Source organism: Pocillopora verrucosa, chromosome 5 (assembly GCF_036669915.1).
Source record: "Pocillopora verrucosa isolate sample1 chromosome 5, ASM3666991v2, whole genome shotgun sequence".
Taxonomy (NCBI): Eukaryota; Metazoa; Cnidaria; class Anthozoa; order Scleractinia; family Pocilloporidae; genus Pocillopora; species Pocillopora verrucosa.
Genome location: NC_089316.1, coordinates 14,219,031 through 14,242,175, shown reverse-complemented (window position 1 = coordinate 14,242,175; position 23,145 = coordinate 14,219,031). Strand labels below are relative to the sequence as shown.

General features: G+C 37.8%; 1 pseudogene; it reads right to left on the bottom strand.

The window, feature by feature from the left end:
• Nucleotides 1-21,898: 21,898 nt before the first annotated feature.
• LOC131798191 (uncharacterized) lies at nt 21,899-22,596 on the bottom strand (annotated as a pseudogene).
• Between the last annotated feature and the right edge of the window lie 549 nt (nt 22,597-23,145).

Genomic DNA, 23,145 nt, shown 5'->3' with positions numbered 1-23,145 from the left:
ATTGTGCGTTCATTTCTTGCAATGTCACTGCATTACTGTTTATATTTTCAAAGTTTTCGCAAACCCATTCCACCACATCGGATGGTTTGTACCAGTTTAATGGTAATCCCTAACTATCAAAGACTTCGCAAGCGTGTTTTTTTTTGTGAAAATAGCCAACCAATGAGATCCAGCTTTACTGATTTCGTCGGTGTTGACGATGTAAGCTCTTTTTCTCCTTTGTTCTGGTAATCCTGGTAATTGATCGGCTGCAAACACTCCTTCGAAAATAGGTGCCAGACATGGATCTTGTTTTGCGAAATAAGATAATTGTTCTGCAGTAAATGGAACGAATTCCATGACCTCTTCTTAGATTCTCCCTGCAATCGTTTGACTGTAAATGTCGTACTGAGTGCTTCCTGTGGGTTTTATCTGCAACATGTTTTCAAATTCACCGTAAATGATAACTGTCACTAATTCATCTACAAATGTCTTTCGTATTGAGATGTTGACACGTCCTGCCTGTTTAGGGTTCAATTGTACACTGTTTGCACATCCAGAAGCCAAATTATTCCACATGAATAAACTGGTATGTTTGTTGTGTCCCCAGTGTTCCGGTTTGATCATACATTTTCCTCTATACTTACAGCAATTAGCCATGGCAAGTCTGTGATACCCTGCCATATCGAGCGTACCATTAGCTGGATTAAGTTCTAAAGCTTGATACAGGTACTCTTCTCCTTCCACAGTCTGTTTGGTACTACTTATTTTGTGTTTGGTGAAATTGAAGGGATTGTAGCCGTAATCTCCTGAAAAGCTTCTTTGAAGGACTAACCCTACCACCACACGGTCTGGGACTCTCCCATTGAACACATCTGTAGCTTCGAAAATGCTGTCTCTGTTTTGCTGGGTATAGTTCCTGATTTCTGATCTCACAGTGGGATAGTACACATCTAGATTTTTTTCCAGTGATCGTACATGTCTGACCTTACTTTGACCATACATGCAAAGAATTTCATTTTCAAATCTCCCCGTTGAAGCCTGACATTTGTAGTCACTGAAGTCATTCCATTCATGAAGAATTTGGGATCATCGAGGGTAAACCTCATTTTCAGATCGACTCCTGGTATAAGTATTCTACCTGAATTTAACAAATCCACATGAGGCATACCAAATAATTGAATGGTTTTTCCCCCTGTGGTTCGTTCTCTCATATCCAGAGCCCCGTTCACTGCTTTTTTTCGTTCTGGTATTAATGCTTCGTAGTCAGCATGTGGTGTTGCCCTGTCCAATTGATTGGCCGTCAAAGTTATAGCTGGATAATCTAGCGCTGAATAATACTTCTGCAGTTTGAGAAACGTTTCCTCAACTTCGGTTCCGTAATAAAGGATGGTTTCCAGATGAGCTTTGTAAGGATACGTGTCCGTTTGTTCAGTCGTCAAAGTTCCATTCACGTAGATGGAAGGTTGCTTGATGATAGTGTGAAATGCATTGGGAGCCAACCATGGTGCATCAGCACTTGCCAGATTTGTTCCATCAGCTTTTTTGAGAGTCAAATCCATACGAAAATAACTTCTACTAAAATCGATATATTCGCGACTGCCTGGTATCATAAATTCTATAGGGGTAATACTTTTACTGGTCGGATTGATTTCCACGATACAGTATCCAGTGTAAGTGATGTTGGTAGGTGGAACGGTAAAAAGATCCAAAGCCTCATCAGAGACCTCACCCGATTTCATATGGGCCGGGGAGGCCTCACTGCCCCCAAACACAACGCTCATCTTTGAACAAATGATGAAAAATGTAGATGAAAAAAAGGTTTTTTATAACGAATTTTTTTATAACTTTTTTAAACTGTCAAAGACTTCACAAGCGTGTTTTTTTTGTGAAAATAGCCAACCAATGAGATCCAGCTTTACTGATTTCGTCGGTGTTGACGATGTAAGCTCTTTTTCTCCTTTTTTCTGGTAATCCTGGTAATTGATCGGCTGCAAACACTCCTTCGAAAATAGGTGCCAGACATGGATCTTGTTTTGCGAAATAAGATAATTGTTCTGCAGTAAATGGGTAATACCAACCGGGTATTTACACAGCGAAGAGTGGGAAGAGCGAAGAGTGGGTTTGATTTCTTTTATAATAGAATTTATAATCATAGTGAGTACACGTCCTACTTGAGTGTAACTGTACGATATCATCTTTCAGTAGCGTCTGGGTTGTTTCACCTGCCTTAAACTGGTGATGTCTGTAATTTTTTCAGAAAATTCGTCTTCTTTTTTGAATTGTTCGTACGCTTTCCAGGTTTCAGGAAAGTACCACCCGTTTTTCATGAGAATTCGTCCGAGTTTTCTGAAATGCTTCCAAATCTGCATCTAAGTAGGCATCGGAAGCCGCGTTGGCATCGTTCACATAGTATTGCGGCATCAATGTAGACCACAATACATGTCATTTTTTTTCTTGTGCTCCACCTCTATTCTCTCAGCAAATTTCTGGAATTTGGTTGGGTCTAACGGTTGCCCCATGTAAAAACAAGGAATATCATCCTCTTCCCAAATGATTTTGAGAACATGGAGAAATTCTATCATTTCCACCACATCTTTCACATTCACCTCTGTACGGTATCTGTTGATTTCTCCGGTACTATTGCGATATTGAATCTTGTGGAGCACAGAAAGAGGATCCATTCCCAGAATCCCCCCCAGGAAACGCGATTGACTTCCTTCCACCTTTGCTTTTTCCGTAGTATTAGTAAAATTATAAACATAATGAGGACAAAGAGGACTTGTCCAGTTACATACATGATCTGTAGCATTGATTACTTCCATTGTATGCAATAAAAGTGAATTATTTTTATTGTTACACTGCCTTAAATATAATTTTTTCTGATGACGTTTACGATTTTTGCCCACTTCTTCTCCTGAAATGAACTGTCAAAATTGTCGGTCCGCTGTTGAATTCTACCTGTGTTCCATCGGTTTCACTGATCCCACTTCTATGGTGTCAAACACATTTTTCCGAATGGGTATATACTGTAGATTTAACGGTTCATATAGATATTTTCCTTTTTCGAAATTGTTGAACGAAACCTCCCTCAACAAATCTGTTTCTGTACCACCCACGATCTGTGTCTGTGTCAAATCTGTATACACAAACAGTGTTCTATTGGGATCCACAAATTCCTGATAAATTTTTTCATCTAAGCCTGAGAAATACCAAGTGCCGTACGAATAAAATCGTACATATTTTTGTGCTGCATCATGTGGATGATGTGTATGGACCACCTTTCCATAGGTATTTTTCAGGTTCACCACCCCACATTTGCAAATTAGGATCCCTGAAATGTTCCACTCTGACGGTACTTGATAAACATAGTTCTTTCGTTTTTTGGCCAGAACTGTCTGTTTTTTCTATTTCCTCTACCAATTGAAATTTTTCGGCCATCTCCACGTCCATGTCTATGTAGTTTTGTTCACAAAACCACCTTCTCAATTTCTGCAGGAGATCGTCCCTTTGATGAATTGGCGGCATTCTACCCATCAAGTAATGGACATCGAAATCCTCCTTGTATTGCACCCCTTCGTTGTTGATCTTCAATTCAAATTTGTCTGCATTCTGTACCCATTCAAAGAAAGGAAGTTTGCTTTTTCCATCAGCATGTTTACATTCAGTAAGAGAATTTCTTCTCTGTAACACTGATTCCCCATTAGGGTTGATCACATACGAACCGTCTGCAATATCGCGATATTTCTTGACATTCACAATAGATTTGCTGTTTTCATAGTTTATTGGTGATCAAGTTTGTAAAACGTGACCAGACATCATATCCACTTTGGACTTGGCAATCTTCTTGCAAATCCAATTCTATTTCACTCACTATTTGATCCCAGTAATAACGAGTATGATCACCAGCGTATTTGTCCTTGGACCATATGTATACTTTTGATGGGTTACCATTCTTATCTGGTTTACTAGAATCGACTGTACCTGTGTCTATCAATCTTATCACAGGCAATTCCACATCTCCGTCCGTATCATATGTCTTACTAAAAAACATCGCTTGAGCCAGAGTGGGTCTTCTTGTGGCGATAAATTTATTCACCTGGGGAGCCACCTCCCAATCATTTTCTGGTAAAAAAATCTGTTAGGGTAAGTAGTATATTTACCAGGTTTGTTATCCTTGTAAATCCTTGTACTTGCATTGCTGGATAATGTCAGATAAAAATCCATTGTGGTGACCGTAACAAGACACACACCCCAAATGACTGTGTCTCATTGTTACAGTTTTATTTATATCAAGAACTACCCTGCTTTTCTAAAACATAGTGACACTACAGTTGACTCACTGTTACCCCCAGAAAATCTGGTTTAGGTTCCATTTGTTTCACTAATTCCTATTTCTATGGTATCAAACGCATTTTTTCTTACAGGAAGAAACTGCAGGTGTTGAGGTTCATAAATGATTTTGCCTCCGTTGTATTCGACCTTTCTCAAAAGATCTGTTTCTGATTTCCCTACGATCTGTGTTTGTATAAGATCTGTGTACACGTACAGGGGACGTGATTGATGTAGAGAATTGCTATAGACACGATTATCGATTTCGTAAAGGTACCAGTTCACTGCACTACTCAGTTTAAAAAATTATGAAGAGGTTGCAGTTCCTTCTGGTTGAAACGATCCTCCACCATCCACGATCTCCCATAATCGCTGAACACCGTTCACCAGACTCACATGACTTAAGGGTTCTCTGAAATGTTCTGCACTTACAAGACTAGTAAGCTGGTTTCCTTCACCATCTTTTTTAGGAATCACCAAATTGAATGCTTTAGCTATATCAAGATGGATTAAAAAGGCGTTTCCCATCAACTCCTTCATTGTTTATCTTTAACCTGTAGGCACCACCCGCATTTTCCCATTCAAATTCTGGCCATTTGAAATGTATTGCTCTTCCGTTTTTGTAAACGTTTTCTGTGAAATATTCACTCAATCCATCAGGCAAGGTGCTATGTAGTTTGTAATTCAATCGAGCGAAAATTCTATTACAAAAATCCACACCATCCCTTGAAGCTAATCGGATACTGCTTTTTCTCTGGTATTCATTTTTCATCATTGGCCCTCTCAACCAACATGATGTACTGCCGATTTTATCACCACTGCTGTTTTTCGCATCCAAGTCAAGTTCAATACCGCACATGAAATCCTTGGATATCAGTTGATCGTAATTGATATCGTCGTAGACCGTTGATGATGATTATAAGGTTGATGGGAACGAAATACCCGTCAAGGCCACCTCCCATTGTTTTCCTGGTAATAAAATCTGTTTGGCAAGTTTTGCCTTAAACCTACCCGGATGATTGTCTGTAAAGATATTGCCATACCCGTCACTAGGAATAGTGAGATAAAACGTATCTGGATTAGCCAGCATGATTCTCACAAATCGACTATTTCTTTCTCGTTTGCCCAACTGTCGTACTTGGAAGGCCAACCTTTCCAACTGACCAAAGCTTTCCCGTCCTTCTTCTTTAATACTTTTTCGATCCGGAAAAACGCATCTTAATCACCCATATCAACTTTTTGCAACTCTTCCTCATAAAACGTACCTTTGATAGGAGTTTCATCGTATTCTTTGATCTTGTAAGATGGTACATAGGTATTTAATACTCTATCTACGATGAATATTTCCTCTGTCCATCCCGGTAAATACCCCTTTTTAAAGGTTCTACGAACCTTACTCAACATGACTTTATCTCCCACCTTCAATCTTGGCTTTTTTTAATTTTTACTGGGTACACCGAATAATTTCTTACTGTACAATTTCTTCCATATTTTTACATCGTTATACATGGTGACATTTTTAGGTGCTACACCCGTAGGTGCTACACCCGTTTTGTTAAATCTTTCTACCACAGAAGCTTTTGTATCGCTTTAAGTATTAAAATGAGTGATCTTTTTCTGTTTGAGATATTCTTGAAACGGTTTGTTGTAAAATCCACTTCCCTTATCTGTTTGTAGACGTAACGGTTTTCTACCCTTTTTTAAAATAGACTCAAAAGCACGGTTTTGCTCTACGCCGGTTTTGTTCTTCATAGGAACCACCCAGGCGTATTTACTTAAAACATCTACAACCGTTAAGAGATATTTTATCCCCTAGTTGTATCTACTTAAATTTTTCATATCTGCTAAATCGGCTGTCCATTGATGATCTATACTATTAGCTACCGTTGGATTTGTTGTATAACGTCTTTGTACCGGTTTATGCAAAGAGTATATTAAATTCTTTCGGGTGATACCCTTGAGTTTTTTGACAGGTACACCTGTAGCTTTGTGTAACCTTTCCAATCCACCATAACTACCCCGATTAGAAAAGTCATAATAGGTCTTCAATACCATTTGTTCTAGTTTCTTTTCTTTATCCAACCTTTTTTTCTTTCTCCTGCTTGCCACCATGACTTTTTTTCTCACAGTAAAACTTTTGTGCAGCATCTCACAAATATGATTAAAGCGACTCTCATTAACTCCTTGAATGATGGTACTTTATCAGGATGGGTATTAAATACCCATTCTTTATGTTGTTCGAAATCTCTTCATCTCAACTGTTCTCTCATTCCCTCGATGTGTACAATGAATACACCAAAATTCCATTCTCTCTCAGGGTCAGGGTCATTGATCAAATAATCAAATAATTCATCCGCGTTTTCTTTGGTTTTCACCTTTTCCAATTCTTCTCGAGGAACAAGCGAATCTCGACCATTCAATTCGTTTCGATAAATACGTCGCCATAACCACTCTTTCCCTATCCGTTCCATCTCCTAATCTGACCAATGAAAACCATAGCAGAGCTATTTATATAAATCGAAAACACAAAATTCTCATTCTTTTCTATGTGTTATCCTGAAATAATGAACGTCAATACTGAAGCCACCCAAACCGATTTCTTTAAACGGGAACGTCAATTTTTCAAAGAACAAGTATCCAATCATCATTGGAAGAGATGCTGGGTAATAGCTATCTTGAAAACCATTCATAAAAAGAAAGGACTCGAACCATCCATTCATCCCTTTTTTCCATGCAAAGATTATAATATGTCGATGAAATGGGTTACAAACTCGAACGTGGACTTCAAGAAGTCAAGTTTCATGATATCTATGACGAATGGGTCAAAATCCTGAGAGAAAGAGGTGTGTATCATCCTATTTGGAATCATGAAGACATGGAATTTGTCAAAACCATGATCTCTGGAAATAGCAGCGGCAGAGGAATTGCTGTCATTCAAAACAGAAGAATTGGCATTTTCTTACGAATGTCTAGGATTCACCCATCAAGATATTGATATCATCTTCGATTGGATGAGAATCACACCTGACGAAAGTTTCATGGGTGGATTGGATGAAATCGATGGTGACGTCAACGAAAAAACACCATAAAAGAAATAACATTTTTTATTTTCTTCCTTTTTTAATCATCATGGCCACTAACATGCAAGATTATTCACCCATCAACTCTTTACAAAAAATGGTAGACACCATACCAAACGGTAATGTCAGCAGCAGTGGAAGTGAAAAAAAAAGCACAAAAAACATAAAAAGAAAGAAAATATGCCGCCGCCATCAACTCTTCCACAATTACAGACGACTCCTGCCTTTGCACCCGACGAATTGTTGAAAGAAATGGGGTTTGACATTTCTTCAACAACTTTCACTTCCTCTTATTCAACTGTGTCACCTACAACGGTCACCATCATGGATGAGAAGAAGTATGATCTTAACATTTGTCTCTTTCATCTCTGCAATTTGGAATTGTTTCAAGCCATGTCCAATATGGAATGGTACATGAAATGCCCTTTTTCTAGGGAGTGTGGAGTGTTCACGCACAGAAACGAGCAAAACAGTTACATGGGTGTACTCAACAGAAAAGTGTACGACACCTACAGGAAACTCAAAGGAACTGTAATGTGTGAATGTAATAATCAGGCTTCCCTCAAAGTAAGCAATTCACCTCAAAACCCAGGAAGACCTTTTTTTGCTTGCCGCAATAAGGGTGGATGTCGATTCTTTCAATGGGCAGATGTAGGATTTACCAAGAAAAATGAACAACTGCAAAAACTATTCAAAGAATATGGCAGGTTTTAAAACTTTTTTTTATTTAACTGTAAATATTTTTCAACTCTAAATACATTTCTTTCTTTTCTTTTTTCAACGTCTTTTATTAATCAAAATGTGAACGTGTTTGAAACGGATATACATAATGTTTACTAAACTTTAACTTTAAAATGACATCCTTATTCTTTAAATAATAAGAGTGAATCTTGTTCAACTTAAAAAGTAAATTGTCCCATTCAGTTCTTGAATAAAATTCTTCAAACTTGCAGAAATCAATGTTCGAAAATGTCTTGTAAATGCCAAATCCCACGGGCGGTTCTGGGTCAAGATTTTCTTCCATCCTTTCAACGATGTTGAAAAAACTCTTTGCCTGTACCATATGATAATGTTCTATCAGATCTGGCCAAGGGGTCCAATTTTCTTCATCAGCTTGTAGCTTGCGTAGACATTTCGTCAAACTCAGAGTTGTATGCCGCTACTTCGTCCATGTTAAAGTCACTCCCCTCAGCACGCACTGCGCCACGATTTTGTCCATTGTCTTTGAAGGGAGTAAGATGTTTGCAGGGGCTCTCGTTTAACACACTTCTCCAGGCCAACATTCTTCAACTATACAGTAGTAACAGCAACACCTTTCTTGCTCAATGCAGACAGAATTCAAATATAACAATAGAATAAACACAAGAATAAAGCAATAAAGCCAAATTGTAAGAGACATTGTTTTTTGATTGGTACCAAAAAATGATCCACCTCCTATAGTACACCCCATAGCGCTTCCATGTGGTATCACATGACAGGGGGATGGGGGGTACCCCTATACCATGTTACCAATTAAGGTAAATTGACGTCATACCACACGTGATAAGTTGACGCTATAAATACGTAACATCTGCTAGCGGAATTCATCAGTTTTTTCCCAAACATGGGTAAACAAGAAGAAGATATTTCTGATGAAGAATTGTTAAGATCTGCTTAAGATCTTGAACGGACAGGGTAAAGTGGAGGTGGTAGTGTTTCAAATCGTGAAGGATACTTCAATTTCAAACGAACCCAATTCAGAGAAAAAAACGCCAAGAGCTATGGTATCAAACGCACTTCATATCATTTAAAGGTGCAAAACCCACAGGATACCTTTCCTGTTGGACATGGGAATATTATAAGAGCTTTTGAAGAAGGACTTGCTAGAAGTATTCAAGATTTAATCGTTGGATTACCAAATCATGATCGTATTCAAATCTATCTTGGGAGTAACAGACTCAGAAATTCTCATACTTCAGCAAATGTTTCCATCGAACAATGGCGTGACCCATTGGGTGCATCCAGACAAGTGCTTCAAAATATTTCAAATCTACTCAATTCAAACGAAAACTTTGATTTGGATGATACATTGCAACTCGATGTCACACACATCACTATGCCACCACCCGGAAGCGGTCTCCCAAAGGAAAACGCAAACGACATTATTTTGGAACAGATAATTACGGAAGATTTCTTCATTCCAAATGATCTGTGATACGAATAATGAACAATGACGAACTTTGCTGTGCACGAGCCATTGTAGTGGCTAAAGCCATAGCGGATGAGGATCCACAATTAAAACTGGTGACTCTCATTGCCCATTATAAAAAAATTGGTGCAAACCCTACATGAAGAAGCGCGCGTACCTATTAGACCCTGAGGACTAGAACAAATCAAACTGTTTGAGATCATCTTGAACGAATATCAATTCGTTGTCGTCTCCGCCAAACATGGACACGTCATTGTTCATAAAGGACCCCAAAGTAACAAACAAATCGTGTTACTCATGCATGATAGTCATTTTGATGTCATCACCAAACTCCCTGGATTTTTTGATTCTGTCTAGTTTTGTCTTCAATGCGAAAAAGCCTACGCTGTAGAAGACTATAGTCACCATACATGTCGCAAAACTAAACGTGACGCCTGTCTTCAATCCAATTGCCGTGACTACGAACTATTCAAACAAACCGAAAAACCAGAACTACCATGCAAAAACTGTAATCGTCATTTCTATGGAGTCACGTGTCAAATGAACCACCTCACTCTCAAAGCCAATGGACAACTGGTAACACCCCTTGAAAAATATGTATGCAAATCACACAAAAAAATGTTCTATTTGCTTACATGTGTTCACATCAACAGCTCAAGAACACATGAAACATTGCGGATTACAATACTGCCTCAGTTGCTCCAAAGAAGTCAATCAATTCTACAACAGAGGTGCTGCCTTCAACCCATCACACATGAAAAGAAAAAGAAAAGAAAAAATGAAAAAGAACAACACATCGTGTTCGTTTATTTTGACATTGAAGCGCAACAAGATACCGGAAATCACATCGCTAATCTGGTGTGCGCAGAAAACGATACACAATTTACCTTCCAAGGTAAAGATTGCATACAACAATATGATTTCGTTGTACCCATGCGCAAACCCAGAATGTGAGTACCCTATTGGTCACCCTGAATTCATCGATCAACCCGGGACCATAGATATCTCCAAATATTACGGATTGGTAAAATGTAAAGTTTTACCCCCCCTACGAACTATATCATCCTGTATTACCATACAGATACGACTCCAAACTCCTGTTTCCACCATGCAGAACATGCGCGCAGCAACAGATAAAACAACAGCCCACAAACAACAGAAGAAGAAGCGAAAAGTGCCCCCATTCCACTGAGGAACGATCCCTCACAGGTACCTGGACCACCTTCGAACTTCAAAAAGCCATTGAAAAAGACTACGTCATCGCTTAGATCTACGAAATATGGCACTTTAAAGAACGATCAAACCAGCTGTTTCAACCATACATATAAACATTCATGAAAATCAAGCAAGAAGCTTCAGGATGGCCCGCAGAATGTGATACCGATGAGAAAAAAAAAGAACTATCTGCATGACTATCAAGAGCATGAAGGCATTGAACTAGACCCTAATCAAATCGAAAAAAACCCAGGTCTACGTTCCCTAACTAAATTAATGCTCAGTTCTTTCTGGGGAAAGTTCGGGCAACACCACAACCAAACCTAAGTAACCACATGCACCAAACCAAGCGAATTCTTTCAAATAATAACAGACGATAGACAAGTCGTTCACAGAATTGAAATTGATGATGATCATTTATTCAGCCTTCTTGCAGTAGAAACTGAATTACAAGTCGGGTCATAATTACAAATACTTCTACATTAGGCATACATAGAACTATTTTAGATATCAATTAAATATAAATATTAAATATTGTGTAAACATTAAATACTACAAGTAATAAGATAAATTGCAGTTAAGTATATTACACATAATTCTGATATTTAATAGAACAAAAATTTCCAAATCTAATAGATCTTGAGGAGGTAGGTACAGACACAGTTCTTCCTGCCCTAAGGGCATATGGTCTTGAAAATTGACATCGCGAGTACTAAATTTTGTAGTAGGTCAGAAGAGTAGTAACTCCGCTTAAGAAAAGTGACGCACGCATCTTCTCTCCTCTGGCATAGATTAATTAAGCCTGACTTCTTAAGCGTGTCCTCATAACTCATAAACGGGAAAATGATTTTTAGAGCCCTCTTTTGAACCGACTCAATTTGATCATTCAAGTACTGCGTGAGGCCAGCCCATACAGGACTTGCATACTCCAAGACAGATTTGATGATGCTACAGTAGACCAAGATAAGCTGCCCATCAGTTAAACCACACTTCTTAAGAGCACGTATTGTATATAACCTCCTGTTTCCTTCCTTTACAATGTGAAATACATGCTCGTTCCACGTTAAGTTATCTGATAAGTGTACCCCCAACAACTTGTAACAGGAAACCTTTTCTATTTTAGAATTACCAACAGAGAAAGATAAGATAAGATAGATAAGATAACTTTATTTATACACGGTATTTCCATCAGTTGTTAATTATCTATAAAGGTATATCTATCTTCCTAACTATAATAAAATCTAATAATAACAATTCAAATAAAAGAAACAAATAAAAAATCTGCTTTTCATGGAGGCCGTGTCTAAAATTTACTTAAAATTAAGATATTACTTTAAACTGTGGCGACTTAATTTAGATTTGAAATCGGTCAGTGAAGACGCTTGTCTTAGGTCTAAGGGTAAGTCGTTCCACAAGTGAGCTCCGCTGTACAAAAAACTTCTCTTAAGATAATCAGTTCGAGGTTGTGGAAGAACTAATTTGTTTTCCGTATTCCTTAAACGATAAGCACTTATATTGTCACGATATACAAATCTTGATCTCAGATAATCTGGTGTCATACCATGTAAAGTTTTATACATTAAGATAGATTTTTGTTCCAATCTTTGATAGTAGAGTCTTCGCCACCCTAGTGCCCGGAACAAATCATCTAAATTACTATCATAGCTCGCAGACATTAGGATGCGAGCTGCCCGATTTTGAAGCCTTTGCAGTTTTTCAGAAAGGCCCTTGTTACAGTTTCCCCACACTACATCACAATAATCAAAATGTGGTTGAACAAGGCTATTATAAACTTTAATTAGAACATTAAATGGAGTGAGGTGCCGAATTCGTTTAATTGCACCAATGGCACAAGCTATCTTCTTAGAGATGTTTTCAATATGACACTCCTAGTTGATATTTTGATCGACATAAACTCCAAGGGATTTAGCGGAGGTTACTTGTTCTATTGCGATTTCGCTTATAGTAAGAGAAGGACTTTCCGTAAATTGTGATAACTTCTGCCTTGATGCAATAAGCATAAACTCAGTTTTTGTCATATTTAGGGTAAGCTTGTTAGCACTCAGCCATTCGTACACATTACTCAGGTCGTAATTAAGGCAATAATTTCTATGATCAAAGTCAGTACTGGCAAGCGTCTGGCTGGTATCATCAGCGTACATTCTGGGTTCCGAATATGTCAGACAATGTGGTAAGTCATTAATATATATTAAAAACAGAAGGGGTCCCAAAATTGTTCCCTGGGGAACACCACATCTTAGATATTTCGGAGTTGATTTACAAGAATTTACATGGCAAATCTGTGTTCGATTATCTAAATAAGAAGCAAACCAATGATGACTGGTCCAACAAATCCCATAGTATTGCAATTTTCGTAGCAAAATATCGTGATCTACTGTATCAAATGCCTTTTTGAGGTCTAAAAACACTACGGCATTAACAAGACCACGGTCTATATCCATTGCCCAACTATCTGTAGCTTCGATAAGTGCTGTGAGCGTGGAATGCAAAGACCGAAAACCAGATTGATGGCACGAGAGAAAGTTGTTGTTAGTTAAATAACGATAAAGCTGATCGTAAATTATCCGTTCAAAGACTTTGGCCACAACTGGAATTATTGATATTGGTCGATAATTAGTCGGATCAGAGCGCTTCCCAGTATTTTTATACAATGGAGTGACTCTGGCAGATTTCCACTCATCGGGAAAGATGCCAGTCATTATGGATTGATTGAATAGATGAGTAAGAGATTCTGCTAGAACATCAGGACATTCCCTTAGAAGTTTTGCTGAGATATTATCTAATCCAGTTGCCTTTGACTTGCAAAGCTTTGATAGTAGTGCAAAGAGATGTGTTGGTGTTGTTTTTTCAAAAACAAAATTTTTATCAGTTTCAATAAGAAATTCTTCGAAGGATTTATCAACTTCTGACACGTCTCTACTAAGGCCTGGCCCAATTTCTGTGAAAAAGGATTTTAGCATTTCTGCTATATCCGTTTGATCTCCAGAATTTACCCCATTACATTCCATCTCATTAATAATAGTTTTAGTGGACTTTCGTGAGGTCAGTTCATTGATTGTTTTCCATGTTTTCCTTTGACCTCCACAACAATTGTTGAAGGCATTTTCATAATAAGCTTTTTTCGCACTATTAATTTCCCCGTTAACTTGATTTTTAACTATTCGAAATTGGTCCCAAATAACTGGATCCTTTGTCTTAATAGCCTTTCTTTTGAGGCAGTCTCTGAAATTCATCCGCTTTTTAAGAATAGTGGTTATCCATGGGGATTTAGAATCTCGTGTCCGTTTGGTCTTCGTCGGTGCGTGCTTTTCACATACATTCAGGAATAATTCTTTCCACCTCCTCCACATATCATTAGGATCATATAATTGCTTTATTTCATCCCAAGGTTGAGCTAGAATGTCCGCGTAAAAATTTGCGCTACTAAAATGTTTAAACTGTCTATATGTTATCAAGTTAACTCCTTTGGAGAAAGTCGGAATTGAAATTTTTCGATATGCATAAACTAAACTGTGGTCACTTATGGCGACATGAGACACCCCCGAACGATACACATTCTCTGGCCGATTTGTGAAAATCAGATCAATTAAAGTACTTGTAGAAGGTGTAATTCGAGTAGGTTCGTTAGTGAGTTGTTCCAATCCATAAATGTCTGTTATGTTCAGAAGAGCTCTTACATTTCCATTGTCTTTGGATTGCAAGTCACAATTTAGATCCCCCATGAGAAAATGTTCTACGTTTTCAGAATCTAATTTGCCTAATAATGTGTTGATGTGCGTGAAAAGTTCATGGAGTGAATTTGGGGGTCTGTACCATGAAGTAATAACAAACGGTTTTGAGTTGTGTTTACGAATTTCAATTGATATTATTTCCAGGAGCTCACTGTCCAAATCTGTGCGTACCGAATAGCTTATGTTTGAACGAATGTAAAAGCATACGCCACCACCAAACCTGCCATTTATTGACCTGTCACGGCGTATTATATCATAACCCTGGACTTTTACCTCCTGGTCAAAAATACTATCATTTAGCCTGGTCTCATTTATGGTTAGAACGTCGATGTTTTGATCATTTAGAAAAACGCGAAGTTCGTCAATATGTTTCAAAAGACTGGTGATATTCAAACTAGCCATTTTAAATCCACGACACTTCGGCATTAGAGTTGACTTGATCCGGGCGCTAGAGGTGGCAGTGAGGTTAGCTGTCGCCACAGTAGTCAAGTAAGAATCATATCAATGAACTATATTATTTACAAAATTACTCGCTAAAATAGCAATACCTTTCTTGTTAAGGTAGAGTTTGTAATTGTTCAGACATGTTTCGTCGATGTTCAAGTGTTCGACAAAGCCCCAACCATTCTGATTACAAAATGTTCTTAAAACTTTGTTGCAGTCCTTTACTTTGATCTTGAGCGATTCTTCATCTGATCTTTGTGTGATTGCAGAAATGGTTACACTAGTGTTAGGAGAGTTTGTAGCAATTATATTCCCCAGGTCGACAATTTTCTCAGCCACATTCCGAGCAGAGGATGAAGTTTTCAGATCATTTGTTCCCACGTGGAGGATTATTGCCTTCGGTTTTTTAGCCAAGCTTGGTTGTAGATAATGCTCCATGTCTGCGGTTGTAGCACCAGGGAAACTTCTCACAGTTACGCGCTGTTTAGCTGCCCGACTTAATAAGTCCCTGCGTAATCCTTTGACAATCGAATCTCCAACAATGATTGTGCCTTCATTAGGTCTTTGCTCCCCTTGGCCGTTCTCACTAGTATCATTGTTTTCCATTTGTAGTTGCTGGTTCTGGGAACTGGCTTTGCCTTTCTTTTTCTTCTTCCCTCGTTTAGGATTATTAGACTTGTTTGACGTAACGGTTTGCCAGTCATCAGAAGCAGGTTGTGGGTCGTGTGAACTTACCGAAAGATCTGAAGAAAGAATTTTAATTGATTCCATCAAACTTGCTTTTTCTTGTTGAAGTTCTTGGATCTTAACTTCGTACTCAGCGCACTTAAATTTGTATTCATCAATTTCACGTTGCAACGCATCCACTTGGGACAGATTCGCGGGAAATTCAAATTTTCGTTTAATGGCGTCAATAGCTTTCCAAAGCTTGTCAATTTCGTTCTTAATGGTTTGAGAGTCATTCTGGTCAGTTATCAAAGTGTTGTTCACTGAAGAAGTGTGTTCTTCGTTGGTCATACCGGAGGCGATGCTTTAACAGCTAAAGGGGGTGGCGAAAACGGGCAATACTGTAAAAACGTGATGCACATTTCTTTGCACTTCTTGCTGTTGAGAACCATTCCCCTAGAGGAAGTAAACGAGTAAATTTCGAACACAGTAAAATTCAAGTATGAAGGAGAAAGCCTAGGGACAAACTCTATAACTGTAGCGTCATCTACATATTTAAATCTATTTTTACAATTAAAGGCCATACTGTTCACAAGAATACAAAACAAGATATGGGCCAATTTAGTTCCTTGGGGAATTCCACCATTCAGCTGTATTGTTGGGGACAGCACCGTCCCCACCCTCACCCACTGTTTCCTATTTGCAAGGAAGGCAGCAATCCACCTCATCCAGTGTGGGTCCACATCCAGGTTATCCAGTTCATGCAGTAGAGCATTATGATCCACAAGATCAAATCCCTTAGAGAAGTCAGAAAAAAACAACCTGACATACATCTCACCACGGTCAATCGTCTCCAAAATTGTGTGAAGTAAATATACCAATGCCTGCGTGGTAGATCTTTCTGGGAGAGCAAACTGTTTACTGTCCAACTTGCTTCAGACACAGGTGAGCAGGGACTTAGCTGTGAAGCCTTCCAGTACTTTGGCTTTTGGTGAAGTTAATGACACTGGCCTTAGGTCACTTTCAACAGATCTTGGGGGGTGGCACTTCGGGACAGGGACCACAACAGCGTGTTTCAGTTGTGCTGGAACATAACCCTGTTCAAGTGAGGAGTTGTATAAATCAGCAAGCACAGGAGAAAGTTCAAAAGCAAACTCTTTCCAAGCAATATTCGGGATCTGCTCAGGACCTGATGATTTCTTTACCTTTAATGCTCGTAGGGTCTTATAAACTGTACACTCTGAGACATACAGGTGCATAGGCACCGGCCCAAATACCGGTAAAAGAGGCTCTAATGGACGAAAGTGTGCCGTTAGGCTACCAAGAAACTCGTTAAACTTTAATGCTAGTGTAGCTTTATCAGGTATGTCACTCCCAATCAGCTGAGATGACCAATCACCAGAGACCGAAAGGCCACCCAAATCTTTGATGTCCTTCCACCATCGAGAAATATTTGAGTCTTGTAGACCAGATACTTTGTTCTCATAAAAACGTTTCTTATATTTAGAACACTCTTCCTGGACTCTATTCCGAAGCCGCTTGTAGTTGTCAGAAGACTTCCCCATTTAACAAGAGCCTTTTGGCGCTGTGCAATCAAAGATTTCACGGCAGAGGTAGTCCATGGTTTATCAGATGCAGAGATTTTAACTTTCTTGGCAGGAAATAATGTGTTTACCGCCTTCATCAGGCAACTGTGTAGAAGGTCAAACTTTGATTGCACATCAGAGATGTTTAAGATTGCTGTCCAATCATAAGTTGTTATCCATTGCCCAAAAGCCCTTAGAAGACTGGCCCTGGTATCCCGCAACATTTGGGATTTAGTCCTCAAATTTGAGAATTGATTACTATTTAATGGTTTAATCAGTAGAGCGTTGTGATCACCACATCCAATCTTGGGTAACTGAACTGGTTTCGATAGCAGATTAGGCTTGTTGGTAAAACACCAGTCCAAAACAGAATCATTCCGAGTAGGCACAGTTACAATTTTCCGCAATCCTGTTGCCTGTTGTCTGATGATTTAATTCGTGTAGACGTTGGGTTAAAATCACCAGTTATAATCAACATTCCCTCAGGGTGTCTTCGTAAATAATTTTCAGTGTTCTTTTTTAGATGAGCTATTAGCTTAGAAACCTGTTCAGCAGAACTGCTTGGAGCGAGGTATAGAGCAGCAAACAATAGTGATGAAGTGCACCTGGGGAGATGGTGCGGCCGAATCTTGAGCCAAATTGACTCTACTTCTATTTCTTCAAAATTGCTAATGAACACATGATAGAAGTGTTTCACTCATTTCAAGAAGTATGCGACCCAGTTCAATCCAATGTCAACATCTTTATTGCCTGCTTTACGACGAGTTATGCGCGGCTGAAACTATACGATGCTCTAGACATCTTGAAAGAAAGAGTATTGTACATGGACACAGATTCTGTCATCTATACCCAAAAACCCACAGAATCTTCAATACCCACTGGCAATTATCTCGGCGAATTCACCAATGAACTCGACGATGGAGATCACATTACAGAATTTGTAGCTGCAGGACCTAAAAATTATGCTTACAACACTTTCAAAGGAAAACAATGCTGCAAAGTCAGAAGATTTACGCTCAACAAACGAGGACAAAAAAATCATTAATTTCATTAACATGAAAAACTTGGTATTGAGTGAAATACTACAACCAGAAGATGACCAACGCACATTAACACTCCACAACCCGCACAAAATCACGAGATGTGCAGCCACCAAAACCATCAAAACAATATCGCAAGATAAAAAATACAAACTCGTTTTTGATAAACGAGTCATCGATCATGACACCTTTCAATCATTTCCCTACGGCTATAAATGCATCTTCACTCCCCGAATCTAAATCACAACAACAACAACAGCATGGACATTGATCTTCAAATTTACTACTGTAAATCCTACGATAAAGACATTGAAGTAAAACACACCTATTTTCTCATCATCCCTGGACAAAAAGACACCTCTACATTCAGGATAAATTTCGACCAAACAGCTGAACCCAACGAAGAAACCGTAAAACACTGGATAAATCAACCGTGGTATCATCACACTGTTATTGAATAATATCATATGATTCAACCTACAAAAAGTCTGCCTGTATCAAAGATAAATCCCTTCAAAAGATTGTGGACAAAGTGGGTAAAGAAAGGTGAAAACATCCGCTATCCCCCATTAATGCTCTTCAATCATGACGAGGAGTAACAAAAAAAAACTACAAAAGAGTTAAAAAAACAGTTAAAAAAAACTTAAAGATGACTACTCCAAAAAAAAAACACTACGAAGAAGAAAATCAATAAACTTGAACTTGAACTTTGGAACAAAGAATATTACATCAGATCTATTCTAAGTTTTCTAAGAGACATTTCCCATAATCCTTGGGACAAAGCCATATATAGTGGTTTCGAAAGAATGTGTAATGAAGAATAAAAAATTTTACATTCATCTACCAAAATGTTCGTTTTCCATGGAGTAATCACTACCACCACTTTGTTGGATCTTCTTCAGGGTTTAATATTTCGTTCAAGACTAGATCTTTCATGCTGTTGAAATGAAGGATTTTTTTTCCTGGACTTTTCAATTCTATGTATCACATGTTGATCGTCTGTGAAGATTTGGAAGAATTCTGACGGTTTTGTGCATATGGTGACTTGCGTCACATTTTTCCTATAAAACTCTCACACATTCCCCATACACTAATCATTTTTCCCAAAAGAGAGATGGCACGAGGAAGAAACGCGCTACGAAACAGGTGGAGAGCAAAGAAAAGAAAACGAAGAAGACAGAAAGGAGGTATTCTACCACTAGCAGCATTCATTCCTGCCCTCATCGTTGGAGGTAAAGCTATTGATTTGGCCGCTGCAGGAACAGGTGCCTCATTTGCTGTAAACAAAGCACTAGAGTCTGCTTCCAGAAGGAGATGATTCTCATGGTTTATCAAAAAGGAGATCATTCTACCGTTGCCAAACTTCATGATTCGTACTACAGATCATTTGGATCTGAGTAATTTTCACGCCTCTTCCGTCTCCTCTTCCGCAAAACAACATTGTTTATAATATTGAAATGATTTTATTGTTAATCATTTAAAATTTTTTTATTTGTAAATAAAATATTTATTTTGACGTCATTTGAGTCTGGGTTGTTGATGTAGCCTCATCAGATAACGCGCGCACGCGGACGAGCCACACTCGTTCCCAAGAACACCCGCGCACCTTTCCATTACCCACAAACTCGTCACCAAGCGCCCGCGCGGTTCTGGATACGTCATCAGAATGGAAAGTGAAAATCCAGCCTTTTGACTGGTTCATTTTGATCACGTGACCCAAATACTCAATTCTGATTGGTTTGACGCTATACCGACTCATATTACTGCTCACATTGTGTGCACAGAATGCTTTCAAGTTGGAATCCACTGTTTTGTAAACAGTTACAATTGTAAAGACGATGATAAAAATGCCTTTGTTCATCCAGTAATCTTCTCTAAGTCTGGACCATAACACTTGACGATGCTTTTGTTAAATTTTCCCTACACTGTGATTTTGAAGATATCTTTCCCTGCCTATTTCTTGATGTATGGAGACCATGACTATGCATGACTGTATTAGTATATTAATAGAGTTACCCTTATAAAGTTGTGAAGATCCTCACCACTGTCCATAGCCGATGACAATACTTGCCAATCAAGTGAATTATTTTCAACTATAAGGGGTTATTTGAAATAGTAGTAGTAAATCATCATAGAATAATGTATTTTGCTCTAAGCCGCTGTTCAGTTTTTGTTGGACTGTGGACAGTTTGTTCTGAGTGGTTTCCAAAATCAGACTTAAGTTTGCTCTTGGCTTTGTAATTGACAGGAGAATCTTGATCAATGTTGTAAAATATACAGGACATCACAATGCTCGTGTGATTAGACTGTTGTTAGGATACTATGATATTTGCACAATAACCAACAACTAATTTCTTAAGTGTCTTTGAGTGCATGGAAAAACATTTTCTACTCTCCTTAAAGTTTATTAACATAGTGAGAACTTAAAAGTTTTATCTTTGCTTTTGCTTATTCACTTTACACAAGTGTTTCAACTGAGGAGATCACTAAAGTAAATAGTTCTTGCTTTTGATTCAGGGTATAACTATGTTGATGAAAATATATGGACTCTATACATATAGTGTAGTACTGACAAGCAAAGGTTAATTATAAAAGTGAAATGAGGTTGCATCTGATCATCAAATCATTTTAGATTGTGTTAAAAAATAAATAAGTGAAAGAAAAAGTTATTCAAAAGATATAATAAAGTAAGCATAAGAATTAAAGAAAATAATTAGTAACTACTACATTACATGAGTATTAAAAATTAAAAAAATAGCTTGAGATTTAAGGTTACCATTTTTTTGATGGTTTGAGCTTTTTCAAATATGGAAACACTTAAGTTAACCTCTGATTCAGTGCTCTGATCAGTGTGTATGTATTGGAACATAAACAGTTTCATTTCACATGACTCATGATGATTTAATTGTATGCAGAACATGTCAAGTTATAGGAATTAGCCAAGACAAAAATGAAAATTCAAATGAAACCAAAAATGCTTCAATATACTATGGTTCATTGTCATATTATGCAAGCATCTGTCAATAATGTGAAGATCTTTCAAAACACACTCACAAATTTCAAGTCTGGCAACAACCCAAATATTTTATTCACATTATAACCTAGCTTATTTGACTGTAGAAAATCAAAGTCAATAAAAGGTTAACTATAAAAGTTTTGAAACAAAACAAACAGCAGTTTTATTGTATACGAATTAGTCCATGCCTGTTCAGCCATCTTTCTGTAACAGAGATAACTGTCAATGACTTTACAGCAATCCACAGCAATCCACAGCAATTCCTGTCAACATCAATGGAAGAATTTGAATATAATCGGTTTGATCTTTTCCATTTAAGTGGATCTAGGGTAAGCTTCTTCCCTGCCCTACTTACATTTGGTCCATCTAATTCCTGTGGTTAAAAGAAAAGCCGCACAATATGCATGGCAAAATTATTTTATTTATTATTTATTTAAGTTTATTTATACACGGATAAAACATTAGGACTTAAAGTAATTACTAAAATTGCATTGAATTCATTGTTAAGATACTAATCTACTACTAATTAAATCTGATAACAACAAAATAAAAACTATAATGAAGTGCCTGCTTTCCATGAATGCCATGTGATTAATTAACTTATTTATTACTAAAAAGGAAACCCCTGCAACTGGATTTAAAACTAGTTATAGTTTGTGCTTGCCACAGATTGGTAGGTAAGCTGTCCCAGATCACCGCACCATTATAGCTGAAACTGTTTTTTAGAAAATTGGTGTGGGGGAGTGGATCTAGTTTGCCCTCACAATTCCTAAGGGAATAGCTAGATATTGTACTCCAATCAGCAAACAGTGATTTCAGATAATCAGGGGTGAGATCATTAAGAGATTTATAGACCATATAGTGGCTGTTTCCTTGTTGAAGATAAAGTTTTTGCCAGCCTAGTCTAACTAGGAGATCATCCGGATTGGCATCTGATCATATGAAGAAGAGGTCAAAATATGTGCAGCGCAATTCTGTTGTTTTTGTAGTTTAATGGAGAGAGATTTATTGCAATTTTCCCATACAGCACTACAGTAATCGAAATGAGGTCAAACTAAGGCATTATAGATCCATAGGAGTGTTTCAAAAGGAACAAAAGATCTGCTTCTCTTCAAGATGCCAATGCAGGAGGCAATGTTTTTGGAAATATGTTTGATATGCACGTTCCAAGTTAGGTTTTCATCTATATATACTCCAGGAGATTTTGTACATTCTACTTGTTTTATAGAATTACTGTCAATAGAAAAAGACGGGAGTCTATTAAAAGTATTTAACCTTTTCCTTAAACCAATCAACATAAACTCAGTCTTTGACTTATTAAGAGTGAGTTTATTTGCTGATAAACATTCAGTAATTTTAATTAGATCATTGTTCATATTTTCCTCTAGATACGCAATATCATTACTGGCAAAGGTCAAATGAGTATCATCCGCATATATTCTGGGATGTGAGTCAACAAGACAGTTTGGTACATCATTTACTCACTCAGTAGGAAAAACACCAGATACAATAGATCTATCGAAAATAGCTAATAGGGAACTTGTGACCAGATCAGCACACTCTTGAAGAGGTCATGCCGAGATTTTTAGATCTTTAGATTTTTAGATCTTTAGATCTTTAGATGTACAAAGTTTAGATAGTAAAGAAAAACTGTTGAACAGTCAGTGGTTTTGAGTTTGAATCTATGTTTGGTCTCCTTAACATAATCTAAGTAAGACAGTGTCTCTACTCTGTTGGATGGTATCGATAAGTTTCAGTCCAATACTAGAAAAATGATCATTAAAAGCAGACAAAAGTTCCAGCGGATCGCTAATGCTACTTTTATCTAACTTAATCTCTTTTACAGA